Consider the following 15,771-nt stretch of genomic DNA (forward strand, 5'->3'; position numbering starts at 1 on the left):
AAAATAAAATAAAATAAATTGAAATAAAATAAATAAAATAAAATAAAATAAAATAATAAAATAAAATAAAATACTGAGTTTCAGCTTGGTGACAAGCAAACTTTGATGGCGTAGAATAGGCCAGGGTGTGACACTGGCTCACTTGAACTATATCTGGGGCTTCAAGAGGGAGCGTGCAGTAGAGCACAATTCCAAATAGCTGGATTCCGATCCTAACTTGGCCAGACATCGCCTGCAGCAAGATCGGGAAATGTGGAGCCGAAGAGACCACAAGCCTCACTACGCACACAGACGAGGCCAACCGCCTCCGAAGGCTGGTAGTGGGGCCATTCTCCCTTCTGGTCCAACCAACACCCCATTAGCAACAGAAGCCAGAGTAGGTTTGGGGTTTTTTTTGTTTTGTTTTGTTTTTTAGCTGAATCTGGTCCTTTTCAAATCCCTCCAACGGCACTCCTTCACCATAGAGCAAACTCCAGAGTGCCCGCCCTGGCCCACAAGACCCTTCGGGGCCTGGCCTCTGCGACCCTGACCTTGCTGTCCTTAGGACACGCCAAGCACATAAGCACCTCAAGACCTTTGAACTTGTGGTTTGTTCCGCCTGGAAAGCTTTCCACTGGCTATCGTCATGCCTTAGTCTCTGTCTTCCATCGGTTCTTGGTTTCAAAGTGATCCCTTTCAAGAGGCAATTTTTCATTCTATATAAGACACCGTCTAGCAGAGAGTTCCATCACGCTCGGCGGCTTCCGTTGTACTTGTAGGTCTGATAGTCTCCACTCCCTTGTTTGTCTGCTTACGGTCTGACTCTCTACCTGAAAGGATGCTCCACGAGGATAGTTCTGTTCGCTTTGCTTCCTTTGAGAACAGTTCCTGGCCCAAAGCGGGTGCTCAATAGGTTGGTGTTGAATTAATGAATACAATGAAATTGCCTTATGATGCGGGTCTTAGAATAACCGTACGACTTCATATGACAATAGGTCACTGCTAATTGACGACTGAGCCAAGACGAAGTGTAGGCGCCCTGCTTCCCAGCTCAGTCTTCTGTCTTTGCTCAGAGTGATCATGACCATCTCTTTTCTTCATCTATTAAATGGGCATAATGTCTCCACCCAGCCTTCCCTGGAGAAGCTACATTAATATGCATAATGAGAAAGTTCCTTGTAAAGCAAACGAATGCAAGCGATTTGTGGGGATTTAAAGAGGCCACAATGAGGAGAGTTGTAATAATCAGCTAGAGGGATGAGCGCTTCAGCTTCTTGGGCCAGGCCATCCTATGCATGTCACCACCCCATGCGCCCCAAGCTCCTGGGACGGTGTCACAACTATCAAGGAACCTCGGGTGGAACAGTTAACTAGGGCACTGATTGTGGGAACCGGAATAAATGCAATTTGAATGAGGCATACAGCACATTTTGGGAAACGTCTCAAGAATAGTTTTCAAGTGGGATGGTGACCAGCTGTTCTCCTTCTCTGCTCAGGAAGGGGGAACCACCGTGGGATTTAGGGACAAGCCGTAAGAGAAACGATGATGGCCTTAGGGAGTTGTGCATCGTGGGAGGCACAGAAGGGAGCCAGGGGCATGGCCGCAGCAGGAGGCTCACCGTCCCTAGCTACCTCCTCCAAAACGAACCGCCGTGGCTCCCTGTGCTTGGAACCCTGCCGCGGCTCCGCACCTCCCGGGTATAGATGCCAAATGAATTAGCTGGACATCAAAGCCTCTCCTCCGGCAGGATCTTCAGCTGCCTTCTTGCAGGATCTCGGCTCACACTGTACTGTCCAGTATCACAGATCTCGTCGTGTTTTACACACGCACCCCTCACTGCTTCCTTCCTCGTCTGCTTAGAGGAACATTCACCTCCCCTGAGCCTGCACCACCGCCTCCTGGCCTTAGAGATGCAGCGGTGCCTTTATTTCCCAGCGGACCCCCTAAATACGTACCCCCCTCCAGGAAGCCCCCGGGCCTAGTGCAGCCCCATCGCTGTCATCCACGGCTGTCTCCTGGCCTTCGTCGCAGCTCCCCTCGCCTGGGAGACAGGGGCAGACACCGGGACATGGCCCCAGGACAGAAGCGCCCAGGTGCTGCTGCAGTATTTCCGCTCTGGGCCTTCCCGTGGCTGCGGCTACGGAGCCTTCCCACAGCCACAGGGGGCGGGATGGCTTCGGGACCCCGTTTCCCCACCAGAAGCTGCACCGGGCCTCGGGGTCACGGGCGGCCTCGGGGCGCAGAGCGAAGCTGGATCCAGCCCCGGGGCCGCTGCCTCGGACCAGGCCTCTTCCCCAAGCTGCCCTGCGGCCCTGTACATCCTGGGAGAAGGGGAGCTGCCGAGGCCACCGCGTCTACATGGGGCCCGGGGGGCCGCTCCGTGGGCCGGACACTGCGGCAGGCGACACTCAGGGTACAAGGAGCGGCAGGGAGTGGAGGGCTGCGCGGGAGATGGCAAGGGCTCAGCACTCCTGCTAGAGTCGGGGGGAAATTAGTCAAGGTGTCGAAGAGCCGAGGAGATCCATATGCGGCCTCCTAAGAAGACCTGGATCACAGGAACAAAGGCTGTGGAGGCAGATCACGGCGCCGGGGGCTCAGCTCAGGCCACGACCCCGGGGTCCCGGGATCCAGTCCCACATGGGGCTCCCTGCTCAGCGGGGGTCGGCTTCCCCCTCGGCCCCCCCTCCACTCATGTGCTCTCGCTCTCTTAAATAAATAAATAAATAAATACCTGAAAAAAAAAACTGTGGTGGCAAATCAATGCATAAATTCCTAAAGGAGAGCAGCCCAGGTAGTTCAGTGGTTTAGCACCGCTTTCAGCCCAGGGCGTGATCCCAGAGATCCAGGATCGAGTCCCACGTCGGGCTCCCTGCATGGAGCCTGCTTCTCCCTCTGCCTGTGTCTCTGCCCCTCTCTCTCGGTATCTCTCGTGAATAAATAAATAAAATCTTTAAAAAAAAATAAATTCCTATAGGAACTGGGGCTGCCCCGCAGACTCACATTCAAGACCATGGTGTTGGCTTTTATGGTGCTGACTCCCCACTCTGAGCGAGAACGGCTCCCACTCAGCATCCTCCACAGCATTCCTGAGAAGTGGCCAGGGTACCCGCGGCCCCCACTCCCTCGGGCTCCGCCCTACCGGCCACCACGATGTATTATAATTGCTCTCTTTACACTCTTTGTCACTAGCCGTGAGCTCCCTGATGCAGGGGACAGGACTTACCAGATTTGTTTTGCTGGGACAGCACCCAAACCATCCATCCACCTGGTAAATAAGTACTTGAAGCATCTGCCCTTCACAGGTATGGTGCTCGATTCTAAGAATGCCAGGGAAAACAAAATATGATCGCAGGCCTCGGGGATCTTACAATCTAATAGGAGAGAAGAGCAAATAAACAGAAAGTATAATATCATATGGTTAAGTGTTCCGATAAAAGAAAATGTCTGGGAGGATAGGAACGTAGAGGAGCCACTGACCTGGGTCTAGAGACTCAGAAAAGGGCCTTTCATAGAGGACTTTTCATAGAAGTTCAAATGAAAGTAGAGGAATCAGCCATACAAATGGTGAGACGGGAGGGGTGAGGTGGGGACAAATTTCAGGATTGGGGACCGTCAGGTGCTTTGGCTCAGAGGCAAGAAACTATGGGGGCGGAGAGCAGACCAGGGTGGATGGCACAGGAGTCAGTGTCTTTGTAACTAGGGAGGTGGCAAGGTAAGAAATTTAATTTTATTTTGTGTATAATTGAAAGACATCAAATAGTTTTCTGGGTTTTTTGTTGATTGGGGTGAGTTTTTTTGTTTTTTTTTTTTTTTTTGCAGGGGAATGCATGGGTAGACTAGATATTTAATAATCACATGCTATGTGTTCAATTCATATTTAATGAATATGAGAATGAATAAATGGACAAATAAATTTTTTAAAAATGAGCGTCCAGGAATACATTTTCCTAATAAAACATGTTTGATGTTATCAGCTACCTGCTGGGTCAGGAAGGAAGAGGGAGGAGGGATGGTACAGCTTGATCTCTAGGAGGTGAATGTGACTGAGCCCTCTCGGGGCTCGGGGCTGGCTTAGCTGCTTCTGGGGTACAGGCCAGAGGGTAAGTGAGAAGGCCTCCCGTACCACCTTGCCAATCAAGCTTTAGGCAGCAGTATACAGAAGGCGAATAAATGAGACGTAAATCCCCTGCAGGATGGTTCAGTTTGGGTCTACCAAAAGGCTCGAGACAATTTGGCGATCCGTATTGAATTACACAGTGCGAGTTAGAGACGTCTGGAGCCTCTTCCAAACCTCGGAGGAGGTGACCCTAAGGAAAACCCATATCCTCTTAGAATCAGTGCTCGGCGTAGTCCTGGGGCGGCACAGCATATAGAACAGATCTGGAGACTAGCAGAGGATGGCGTTCAATGCAAACACTTCCAGAGTCCCTCAGATACTCAAGATTCCATATGAGGCAGCCCGGAGGAGAGAGATGAACAAGAAAGTGGTGACCCCATGCAGGGAGTTCACAATCCTGTAATGAGAGACTTTTAAGAAACACAATTATACAACCTCAAGTCCAGGTTGAATAGAATAAGAAGACAAATAATAACAGGAAATTACTTTCTGTTAGAGGAAATAAGAATATTTTATGGCGCGGACATGACATTTTCCTGGGTCTTTCATGTAGGATTCTGATGGACTGATACGGTGACGGCAAAGCAGGGCATTTTAGGTTGAGGAAATTAGATTTGCAAAGATTTTCTTCACGTGGTGAAGAAAGCAAAGGGCACGTGCTGGTGGAGGAGGGGGTCTGATCCGACGGGAACGGTGGACGCTGGAGACAGATGAGGCCGCACGGAGTCTGCAGCCAGACAGAAGGTTCTCCCAGCTCGTGCCCGAGAGCCCCGATCTCACCCCCTCCGAACGGTAGGGACGCCACCAGACAGTTCGAATGCAGGACTGGCTCGGCTGCAGGATGGAGGGGGAACGGCCCCATCTCTCTCCGGGGGTGCGACGTGCGCGACTCCGAGAGAGGAGGTGTCTGGACCCTCTGATTCCAATTCTATTTCAAGGCGGGAGCCAAGTCTTGCAGGGGGCGGGGGGTGCCTCCCCTCCCTGTGCTTCATCCCAGCAGCCGGGGGACCCCACATATTCTCGCTTCATTACAGAGGAGCTGAGGCACCAAATGAACCATTGTCTCCTAATGGGTCTGGCTGCATCTGGAGTCGGCCCATCAAGTGAATTAACGAGCAGCTTTCGCGAGGGCTTCAGGTCCTGCTGCCTCGCAGGCGGACCACAGATCTGCAGTGGTGGCAGCCAGGAACCCAGGAGGCCAGGGTGAAGACCGAGGTGGCAAGAGAAGAAAAGGCCCCAAGAGAAACATCCTGCAGGGTTTATGATGTGGCGAGTTTCCTGTAAAATGAGAAGGGAAAGAGAAGAGGACATTTGACGTCCTTCCATCCCTCAGTCCCCATTTGGGAGAAGCCACACACGTTGCCGGGAGAACCATGAAGCCTTTATTGGACTGGGGTGGCCTGAGCATTCAGCTGGGAACGATTTTCTCCAGAACGGGGAGCCAGGCCAGGTGCTGTTTATCATCCTCACTTCTCTGACTCACTTCCTTCCCCAAAGACCCAAGAGGGAACACACAAGTACGTGACAAATGACCCTTTTCCCAGAGAATAATTCAGAGTTTGGCCACCATTGCCTATACACACAGATTGTTTCTCTGAGGCCTCAAGATGGAATGCAAATTCCGGAAGGCAACGCAGTCCATCTTCTAGGGGAATGAGCGTCCAACCCTGCCAATGTCCCGCTCAATTTCAACTAATGGCTTTACTTTTGAGCACCCACTACATGACGGGGACCAAGCCACATGGGACCACATACCTCTTCTCACATGGATGGAGGAAACGATAGAATGAAGTCTTAGTCAAGCACAGAGAAGTTAGAGAAAGATCTGAAGTTCTCAGTGAATCCCAAACCGTGCTCGAACAGAATAAGCAAATTGTCCAAATTGTTCAAATAAAATTCAGTTCTAGGCTATATTGACATAAAATAGACCGAAAACAATTTGGCATGCTAATTAATAGACCTCACGAGAGCATCACGATCTGTTTCAGTCTTTTTATTTTAATACAGAGCAGGGGCCTATTTCTAATTACAATATCAAAGTCTAGACTTCTTTATTCTAGGGATGCAAAGAGCTGGTGATTTAACTAGAACAAGGGAAGGTCAAAAGGTGATAATATTTTCCCAACATGTGATGATACATTTCTCCAGGCACAGGAGACAGAGTAAGCAATGGAAAGCAACCCCGTCTGATTTTGAGGGCCTCTTCTACAGGCCTCTAACCTGGTACTGTGGCTCACCCCTGGGTCCTCATGGATTCCCTTGTGCCCTCAAGCCAGATGGGAGTTTCTTACTCGTGGGAGTGAAGGGAGGCTGGAGATGCTAGCAGGGATCCTTTGTTCCGTATTTAAGAAAAATCTGAGGCTCTTATAAACTACATATTCCTAGGGCCCAGCTCCAGAAGTTCGAAGGGCAGACTGGTAGTAGCAGAGTCACCTAGAAACCTGGATTCCCCCGGTCAGGCTCTTCCCGCCGCAGGGTACCCCCCAGGCCCCCCAGGCCTGGCCGGGCAGCCCTGCTCCCTGGATGCTCTCCAGTGTGCCTCCTCTCCTTCTCGCTTCTCTAAACAAGTCAGCTCTCAAAGTGAAATTGGCTCCTAGAAATCAAGCCAGGGAATAACCTGACTATTTCTTGCCGAGAAGTAATAATTATGGCCCTAGAAGGATGCAATCTGCATACATTATTGCAAGTTATGCCAACAGAATGTCAACATTTGTGTCAGGAGGAATCTCGAGCTGCAATTACTCCAGGTCCTGGCCTGGCATTCTGAGACAGAGTTGGCGGTGCTAATTGCAGGGGAGGCGAACCGGCGGGTGGCGGGTGGCGGGTGACACGGAGGGGAGACAGACGGGGAACCACAGTCTTGAAGGTCAGCGTGTGGCGGGGATAGAGATGAACTCGGAGCTGGATGCGTCACGGGGAGCGTGGTGATGGAGCTGTTCTCTACTAAGATGGCAGAGAGGCTCGTCTTGGCACATCCGCTTTTGGGTTCTGGGCTTGTCCCTATAAAAAAGGATCCACTTCCTTCTGGACACTGAGAGTATTCAAGACTTTAATTTCTCCTCCGTCGGTGGTGGGGAGGGCAAAGTGATTCATTCCATCAATTCATCTCTTCATGCATTCATTTGTTTATTGAGCACCTACACCGAGCTGCCTCCGTGTTGGGGGCTGGAGATCAGAAGGGAAACAGGTTCCACCCTTGCTCACAGTCAAGTGGGGAGACAGACCCACAAACAGACCGTTACAACCCAATATGCCAACTATTATCAAATGTTGGGAGGGGGGGTGAAAGCAGGGAGTTGGGGCCAGGGAGGAAGAGGGGATACATTTCATGAAGGATTTAGAATTCCAGCAGCAATTTAAAGGAGGAGTGAGGAGGAATTTACCAGTGGCAGATCTCTTGGGAGGGAGGAGGGAGGGAATTCGTTGACAAGGTAAGTAAAAATGGAAACCCCACCACTTCTAATAGGCAAAGAGAACCAAATGTGAGGATACACAGTGGGATGTAACGATACAGAGATGTGTATCCAGGGACTCGGCTGAATGAGAAGGAAGTTAGAGAGCGGAGTTGTCCTCCCGCCTCTGCCACATGGGGACGGTCACTAGCATCTACTGAGTCACTTCTGAGCGTTGGATATTTTACCGGCAATAGCTTAACAGCTGCACCACCTTGTCCTGAGTCACTTTACAGTTGGAGAAACCATCTGGAAGAAGTGAAAATTTTTGCCCCAAAGTCACACGAGGGGAGAAAGACCCAAGTCAAGAGCAAGTCTTTGGGATCCCCACAGCTGCCCTTTCCCCGTTATCCCGTGGAGCTGCCTGGCTGAGCCACATAAATGCCGAGGCTTGGTTTCCTCGTGTGTAAACGGAGTGATTAAATGGTCTCAAATTTTTTCACTTTCCCCCTTTAGTGTCAGTGAACTGCAGAGACGTGCAGCTACTCCCAGGGACCTGGACCGGTGGGGGGGGCGGGGTGTCTGCAAACAAAGTGGCCTGCCACAGTCACGTGCTTCTTTGAAGTCTCCGGTTTTATTTATATTTCAAAGTTCTTGGGAACCTTGCAGTCTTTGCTATATTCGATCTTTATTGGAATAGACACGTGTCAAATTGCATATCAATTCAAGTGCTTAATATTCCCACCCTCCCCCCAAAATGCCAAGTAACATGGACATTTCAGGAAACAGTGGCCACAATCCATATCAGTAGAGGAAAGGGAAACAGGGGGAACGTTTCACCTGGTGCTCACGTTCCGGGGAGCCTCAGATCTGGGTTGCTGTGTAATGGCAGATTTGGGCAGGGGTATGAGGTGAGAGCACATCTCAAGGGTAGCTCCCAAAGGAAATTCACCAATCCTTAGACTCCCCGAATCCAGAGACTAGGATGGCCTCAAGGTGAGGGCCTTAAAAACACCAAACCTTCTCAGGTCCCTAGGAAGCTCCCAGGAGCTCATTCTGCAGCTCTGCACCTGCCTGGGGAGCCCTGTGGCTGCCAACTGGGAGCGTATCATCCTTCTGGGAGGGCAGGCCTCCAAGCGATCTGAAAAGTTCTTGCAGAGATCTGATTCCCCATCATTGTGAAAGTCTTCCGAGATCCCCAAGCTAATATAATCGTACTTCCGGAGGAACAGTGACGCTTAAACTCACCGGGATGGAGACGTCAAGACCACTGAGCATGTGACCTTAGCCCCCGGAGGTTTCACTTCTTTCCTGAAAAGGAGAAGACCCAAACCGCATGACCGTGAAAGTTCTCTTGAAGCTATAGCAATAGATGATCGAACATTAAATCGACCAACTAAGCTGTGATTCTGTGCTGGAAAAGAGGATTTGTATGAGGTGTAGGGTGGTTTGGGAAGCTGGAATAATTTCACAGGGGTGGCTACTCCCATCAAAGTTTATTTACCTCTGGAGTCATGGCTCAAAGATTGAATTGGATGTCGCTGCCACACCTGCACAGAGTCCAGATCATGCAAAATTTAGGGGAAAGCATAAAGGAAGAGGACTAAATTAATGAGCCATCAGCTCTGGATGAGGAGAGGAACCACCAAGGCAGTTTCGGCTTTCTGATTGTGACCTCCTCATGTGGGGCAGGGTCCAGGAGCCTTTGCAGCAGGCGGCGGATGTCTGTGATGCAGCATGCCCGCTACCTTGGCTGACACCTCTTGATTAGTTTCTGTCCCCTAGACTTGGGTACTTTTCTCCCCAGGACATATGTCTAATTCCTTCAAAGGGAGCAGCAAGTGGTAGGGAAAGGATTTATCATGATCAGTAGCTGACTCAAGTGGGGTCAGGATGTTGACTTAGAAAATTACCGTTTTCCTAGAGTCTGAATAAATCCAGTATGAGACCCAGGCCTTTCAGGTTTAGAGAATTTAATTTAGAGCAATTGATTTATCCATTGTGGACATGTGGACTCTATAAAGTATTTTTTGGACAGGATTTACAACAGGTTTCTTCCCCCCTAATGTGGTTTTAAAAAAAAAATACCACATTTGCTGACAAATTCCCTGGACCTTTGCAGCATCCATTCCCCACCAGACATTGCACATAGCGAGAGAGAAAAAGCCAATGGTGCCATGGATAAAGAAAAGTAGGGACAGGCACCTATCACCAGCTGCCTCCAAGGAGTAGAGACTGGGTTCTGGAGATGGTTGGCTTTGATGACTCCCATGTCTTTTGAATCACAACTGGCACTGGTGGACAGAGGAATTAGAAGTCCAGGATATGATGAGCCCTGAGTGTTACACACCACTGGTAAATCATTGAAAACTACATTTGAAACTAACGATGTACTATATGTTGGCTAATTGAATTTAATTTTAAAATATATATTCCAGGAGAAATTCAAGCTCCTCACTTGTTGACTTCTTTCGTTTTTAATTTGGCAGGGAATCCTCATGAAAGCAGAGTTAAGGGGGACTGGGAGGATGGGGACAAGGGTGTGGGTTGCAAGTAAAATGTCATAGTGTCCTTAGGTCAGGAGAGGACTGAGAACATTCCAGAGAAAGGAGTTTCGGTGTCCCTAGGGAGGGACAGCATTAGAAAAATCACCCAGAGCAGCAGTGAGCAGACTTTCCCTGTAAATGTCTAGATAGGAAATATCTTGGTGTTGGGAGCCAACAGTCTCTGCTGCATCTACTTGACTCTGTCACTGGAGGGTGAATGTAGCTACTGACCATGTGTAGATGTGCCAGCATGTCTGTATTACAGTAAAATTTTAATTGAAAAAAAAAAAAAAAAAAACAGGTGGCTGGGACACCTGGGTGGCTCAGTGGTTGGGCGTCTGCCTTGGCCTCAAGTCGTGACCCTGGGGTCCTGGGATGGAGTCCTGCATCGGGCTCCCTGTGTAGAGCCTGTTTCTCCCTCTGCCTGGGTCTCTGCCTCTCTGTGTCTCTCATGAATAAATAAATACAATCTTTAAAAAAAAAAAAAGAAAGAAAGAAAATAGGTGGCATCCAGGTTTGGCCCATGGGCTACAGTTTGCTGATCCCTGATCTAAAGTACGTGATGATTCCATACTTTCCTCCTCCCATAATAGGCTACTCACGATGGTCGATATCCAATATATAGCCCTCTGGAAGAGATTCCCCAGAGGGACGGCACTAGGAATTTGGGGAAGCCGATCATCAAAAGCATTCCTTGAGCATTTATTACGTGCCAGATACAGCACAGGCACTTTGCACAGATTGTCCCTAACATGTGCCACTTGCCATTTGCCAGTTGGGTGAGAAATGCATAATCACACTATTCACAGAGGCCTGCATGCCCTTGGCTTCCAGTAAACAAGAGGCCTCCACCCTGCCCCTAGGTGAAGGGCGGCCACATGACCCGCTTTATCTAACAAGTGTGAGCACATGTGATGGACGGCACCCCCGGAGGGAAGCTTTTTATCCTAGTGACCAACGCTGCACAGCCAGCAACCGGCGGACATGAAGGCGCATCCGATGGGAGCGGTCTGGAGCGCTGAGCCGGGGAGGGAGGGCTCTGCCCTGGAGCGATGGACAGTCCGCAGTGGACTTCGAATGAGAAGAAAGCTAACATCTGTTACATGAAGCTGTTGCAATTCCGGGTATTTTCTGTTGTTGTCACTGCAGCGCGACTTAGCTTGACCCCACCGGGAAACGGACTCGGCGGGGATCGAGGAGCTCACCGAGGACAGACAGAAAGAAGTCTCCCACGCAGGAGTAAACTCCGATCCTTCTGTCTCTAAAATCTGGTTTCTTCTCCACTGCGAAGTTCAAAATATAAAGCAAATTTGTATTCTTTTCGAGAACAGGAGCCACGGGAATCTTTCTCAAAACGTAATTTACATTCACTTTGAAGTCGAGGATCCGCAATCCTCGCCCTGGCTCTGGGCCCCCCAGCAGCTCCCCTTTGCACATCTTTCCACTTTCCCTTTTCTCGGTCCGCTCAGATCTTGTCTCTCTGTGCTCCAGCACCCCGGCCTCCCTTCAGGTCTTGAACTCGCCAAGCCCTTCTTCTCGGGGACTTCTCACATAGAGTGGCTTTACGGCCAGTCTGCCCGGTTCCTCTTATTGTTTATGCGCAGCTTGAATGTTCCTTCCCTGGCAGCGTCTTCTCTAACCATACTCAATAGCCAAGCCCTCCCCACCCCCCAATTCCATTCTTTGTAACTTCCTTCCTTCCTTCTTAATCCTTATTCCAACTTGGTTGGCTTATGTGTTTGGTTACTTGTGTATTGTCTCTTTCCTAGGAGAGGGAGGAGAACTCCGCATAATCTGTTAACTCCGTATACCCAACTCGGGCACAGTATCCAGCATACAATAGGCCCTTGATAATGCTCGATTTATGTATTGAGTAAAGGTCGGCATCAAGTTTAATATATTTCAGATATAGATACGTGGAAAGATAAGGGATTCAGAGTTTCAGCTTCTCCATTTGCCAGCCAGGTGACTCTGAACAAGTAGGTTTATTTCAACTGATGGTGATCCACTGGTGGTAGAGCGGGGATAGCTTCTCCAATGAGGTAGAAGTTAGGGTAGACTGGCTGCTACCCCTGGACTCAGGTATGGCGCTCACCTCACATAATTCAAGCACATCAGATATAGCCAGTGTTACTCTCAGGGGAATAGATAAAGTATCGCTCCTGTGATAAATAACACCAGATTTGTATTCATTCAATATCTATTAACAGCATCACTAACCATTTATTGATTTCCTTAAAAGACCATACTAATTGCATAAAAGGCAAGTAGCAGGCCATGGTGCCAAGAAATCCAGGTAGGGAAGCACTGTCTGCCACTCTCTAGAGATAGGACCAGGGAAGAGATGCGAGACCTCTCTGAACCTGGGGTGTGTGTGTGTGTGTGCGTGTGTGAGCTCACACATGAGCATTTCGTCTACCAAACAGAGGTGACATCCATTTATATCATAAGGTTGTAAAAAGTAACTAATAATGAAACTGCCAGGTAATTGGTGGCGTTCTTGAGAGAGGCCGCATGAGGTGGTGGATCGCTCATGGGTTTTGCGATGCCGCATAGTTTAGGTGCAAATGTCATCTACGTCACTCACTGTCTGCACAATCCTGATTAGATATATTTAACTTCTCAGAGCCTCATTTTTCTTACCTGTAAAATGGGGATAATAGCCACTACCTCATCTGGCTCTCATAGGAGTTAAGGATCATGGATGTAAGACACACAGCAGCAATAGGTTCCTTGATACTGATTATCACTGTAACACAAGCCATTCTTTATATAAGAGCAGCTACTCACATGCGAGGGCGTAGTCAGGCTGTGGATTTCTTGGGAGTTGGAAGGAGCCCACTTTTAGGCTCTTTGGAGGCCTGGCTGCTGCTCACCTTGACTGCTTCCTCCTGCCCTGCCTCTGAGGTCTGGACTGTGGTCCAGTGTGATGTGGACACGTGCGACTTCCCAGCCTCTGCTCCAAGCCTCCAGGGAAGCAGCCGCGCAGCAGTGTGTGAGCTGGACAGCTTTGCTGCATGGCCCTGGAAACATGCTCTGTGTTGCTTCTGCCCGAGAGGTGTTATGTAAATAGGAAGCTTTAATGACTATAATTAGCTCAGCCTCTCGCTCCTTAACAAGAGTGGTCACACCTGACTCTCCCAGGCAACTGACTCTGAATCTGGCCGTCTGAGCCCCTGGAGAAAAAAAAAAAAAAAAAATGGGTAACGATGGAGTGAATTGGGTTGATCAGAGTGTGGCCAAGTGGGCAGGGAAGCAAAATCACTGCCTCCAGCCAGTGTCAACACAATAGGGTGGAAAGTCAAAGCCCACATTCAACCACTAGTAATTCCTCATGGCAGGGGACACCTGATGACAGATAGGACATCTGGATATGGCAGTGAAATTTTTATGCTGCAGGAGATGCCCAGAATCAAGCAATTAGAGGCTTTGGGTTCAGACTTGCTCCAGGTTTGGGTACAAGCTCTGCCGCTCGCTAGCTCTGTCCCTGGGCACACGAGGTTGCTCTCTGAATGGTTTTCACCGCATGGGAGTGATACGAAGATTCAGTGAGAAAATGGATAGAAAGTGTCGAGCACAGCACCGAGCCTCTGAAATGATGTTGTGCATCACTTTATTTAATCTCACAGCAGCCATCTGAGCTGGGGACTATCATCCCATTTTATAGACTGGAAAGCAGACTCAGAGAAGGTGATAAGTTCCCTGGCCATGGCTTGGACAAGGTTCCAATCTTTGAAGCAAAGGTCCGGTGTGCCTCCGGGTGATGGGGCTGGGAAAACTCAGGCCGAGAGCAGCGACCACAACAGAAACATCCATACTAACGCTGAAGATAACCACCATTTCTGGAGAGCCCTCTCTGTACCAGCCTGGTCGCACCACTTAATCCCAGCTACACTATGAGACCCTGAAGATGCCAGAGCCTAGGTCAGTGCCCCTCAGACTTCAAAATGCATATGGATCACTGGGGATCTTCTTAAAATACAATCAGTCTGGCCAGGACCTGAGGTTCAAAATCTCTAGTGAATCTTCGGGAGATGCAGGTGCTCCTGGATTGAGGACCACAGTTTGAGTAACCCTGGATTAAGTGATTCACTCGGACTCATCTGGATAATTACCAAGGAGCAGAGACAAAAATTGTTCCTAGGTTTTTCTGACTCCAGAGTCTATATTCTGTTCTCTACCCTAACCATTGTGGTAGATTTTACAGAGAGGAAGTGGTCCTGTCGAAAGCCCTTGGAAGATTGCCTGAGAAGATAGCCCACCCACCCCAAACTGCTTTAGTGGATAGGTGGGATCATTTTTTTAATGAAAAGCATCCATTTGGGGCACCTGGGGGGCTCAGTGGTTGAGCATCTGCCTTTGGCTCAGGTCGTGATCCTTCGGTCCTGGGATCGAGTTCTGCATCGGGCTCCCTGCATGGAGCCTGCTTCTCCCTCTGCCTGTGTCTCTGCATCTCTCTCTGTGTTTCTCGTGAATAAATAAAATCTTTTTTTTTTTTAAAGAAAACCATCCATTTATTTTCTAATCATGTTCTCAGTTTCTTAAAAGCTATTGGTTTATGTAAGTAGGTGAACTCTCTCCCTTGCTGCTTTCCTTACACATTTGCTTAGCAAATCCTTTTACTCGTGGTGAGTGTAAAGAAATAACAAACTCTGAGTTAACCAAAGTGAAAATAAGGAGGTTTTCCCATCCTTACTGCAGCCTTGCCACACTGATGTTAGGTCCCCTGTCCTAGTTCAAGACTGAGGGTGAGACCAAGAGGTCCAACCATGATAAGACATAAATTCAGGGGCCACCTTTCTTGGTCAAAATCAAAGTGAACTTCACACAGATAGTGAACTTCATTCAGCCTTGAGCTCTCAGGATTTAATACCCAGCAGACATGCTGCGTCAGACCTGAGATAGTCCTAAAACAAGAGCTAGTTAAACCAAGAGGATACTTTAAAAATATGCCATCCATAAGAGGGATGTGGTGAGTCCTAGAGCAAACACAACACAAATAAAGAGAAAGTATATATAGTGAAAAATATTTTAAAAATTAAATTGTTACACTAGACAATATTCACTTGGTACAAAAGGAAGCTGTGGAAGAGGCACAGAGGAACACATGAGGCATATAGGAAGTGGATCTAACCTCACCAGCTCCTGCAGGAGGCTGATCTTGCAGTGAGCAGACCGAGAACACTATCTTGTTTTAATTTTTCAGTGAAAGTCTTAGTGTGTGCACAAGTTCTACTGTAGGGACAGCAAATGTCATACTCAATGCTAAATCTTTATGGGAATTATCTTCAAAGTTAGGTGCACTCTTAACATTATCCTGAAAGATATTAGCCCATGCAATAATACAAGAAAAATAAATAAGAGACCAAATTTGGAAAGGAGACAAAATAAAAACAGAAAGGCAAGGTGGCCTATTGGTCAAAAGAATGGATGACGAAGTCCCATTTGGGTCTCAACCTTAGCTCTCCCTCTCATTGTCTCAGAATCCCTAGACATGTTATTCAGCCCTACACCTTAATTGACCCACCTATAAAATTAAGATTTTGATAAAGATGATGATGAGGATGATGTAGCCCATGCACAGGATTAAGTGCACAAATTCAATGAGTTAATATCTACCAAATGCATAAAATAAATTCTAATAAAAACAAACATTTCCATCCCCCCCCAACAACATGCAACTTCTGCCCTAAATATTCACTGTGACACAGGCAATATGATTATCTTCAGAATTCC

General features: G+C 48.6%; 1 long non-coding RNA gene across 3 annotated transcripts in view; it reads right to left on the reverse strand.

The window, feature by feature from the left end:
• The window catches only part of LOC144322745 (uncharacterized), a 123,104-nt gene that overhangs the window by 35,688 nt on the left and 71,645 nt on the right, over positions 1 to 15,771 (reverse strand). For all 3 annotated transcript variants that reach the window (XR_013388389.1, XR_013388388.1, XR_013388386.1), the window contains exons 2-3: positions 3,458 to 5,375; positions 3,204 to 3,351 (exon numbers count right to left, since the gene is read on the reverse strand). This is a non-coding gene — a long non-coding RNA (uncharacterized LOC144322745). The remainder of the gene's footprint in view (positions 1 to 3,203; positions 3,352 to 3,457; positions 5,376 to 15,771) is intronic.

The sequence above is a fragment of the Canis aureus genome, chromosome 10, assembly GCF_053574225.1.
Source record: "Canis aureus isolate CA01 chromosome 10, VMU_Caureus_v.1.0, whole genome shotgun sequence".
NCBI classification, from domain to species: Eukaryota; Metazoa; Chordata; class Mammalia; order Carnivora; family Canidae; genus Canis; species Canis aureus.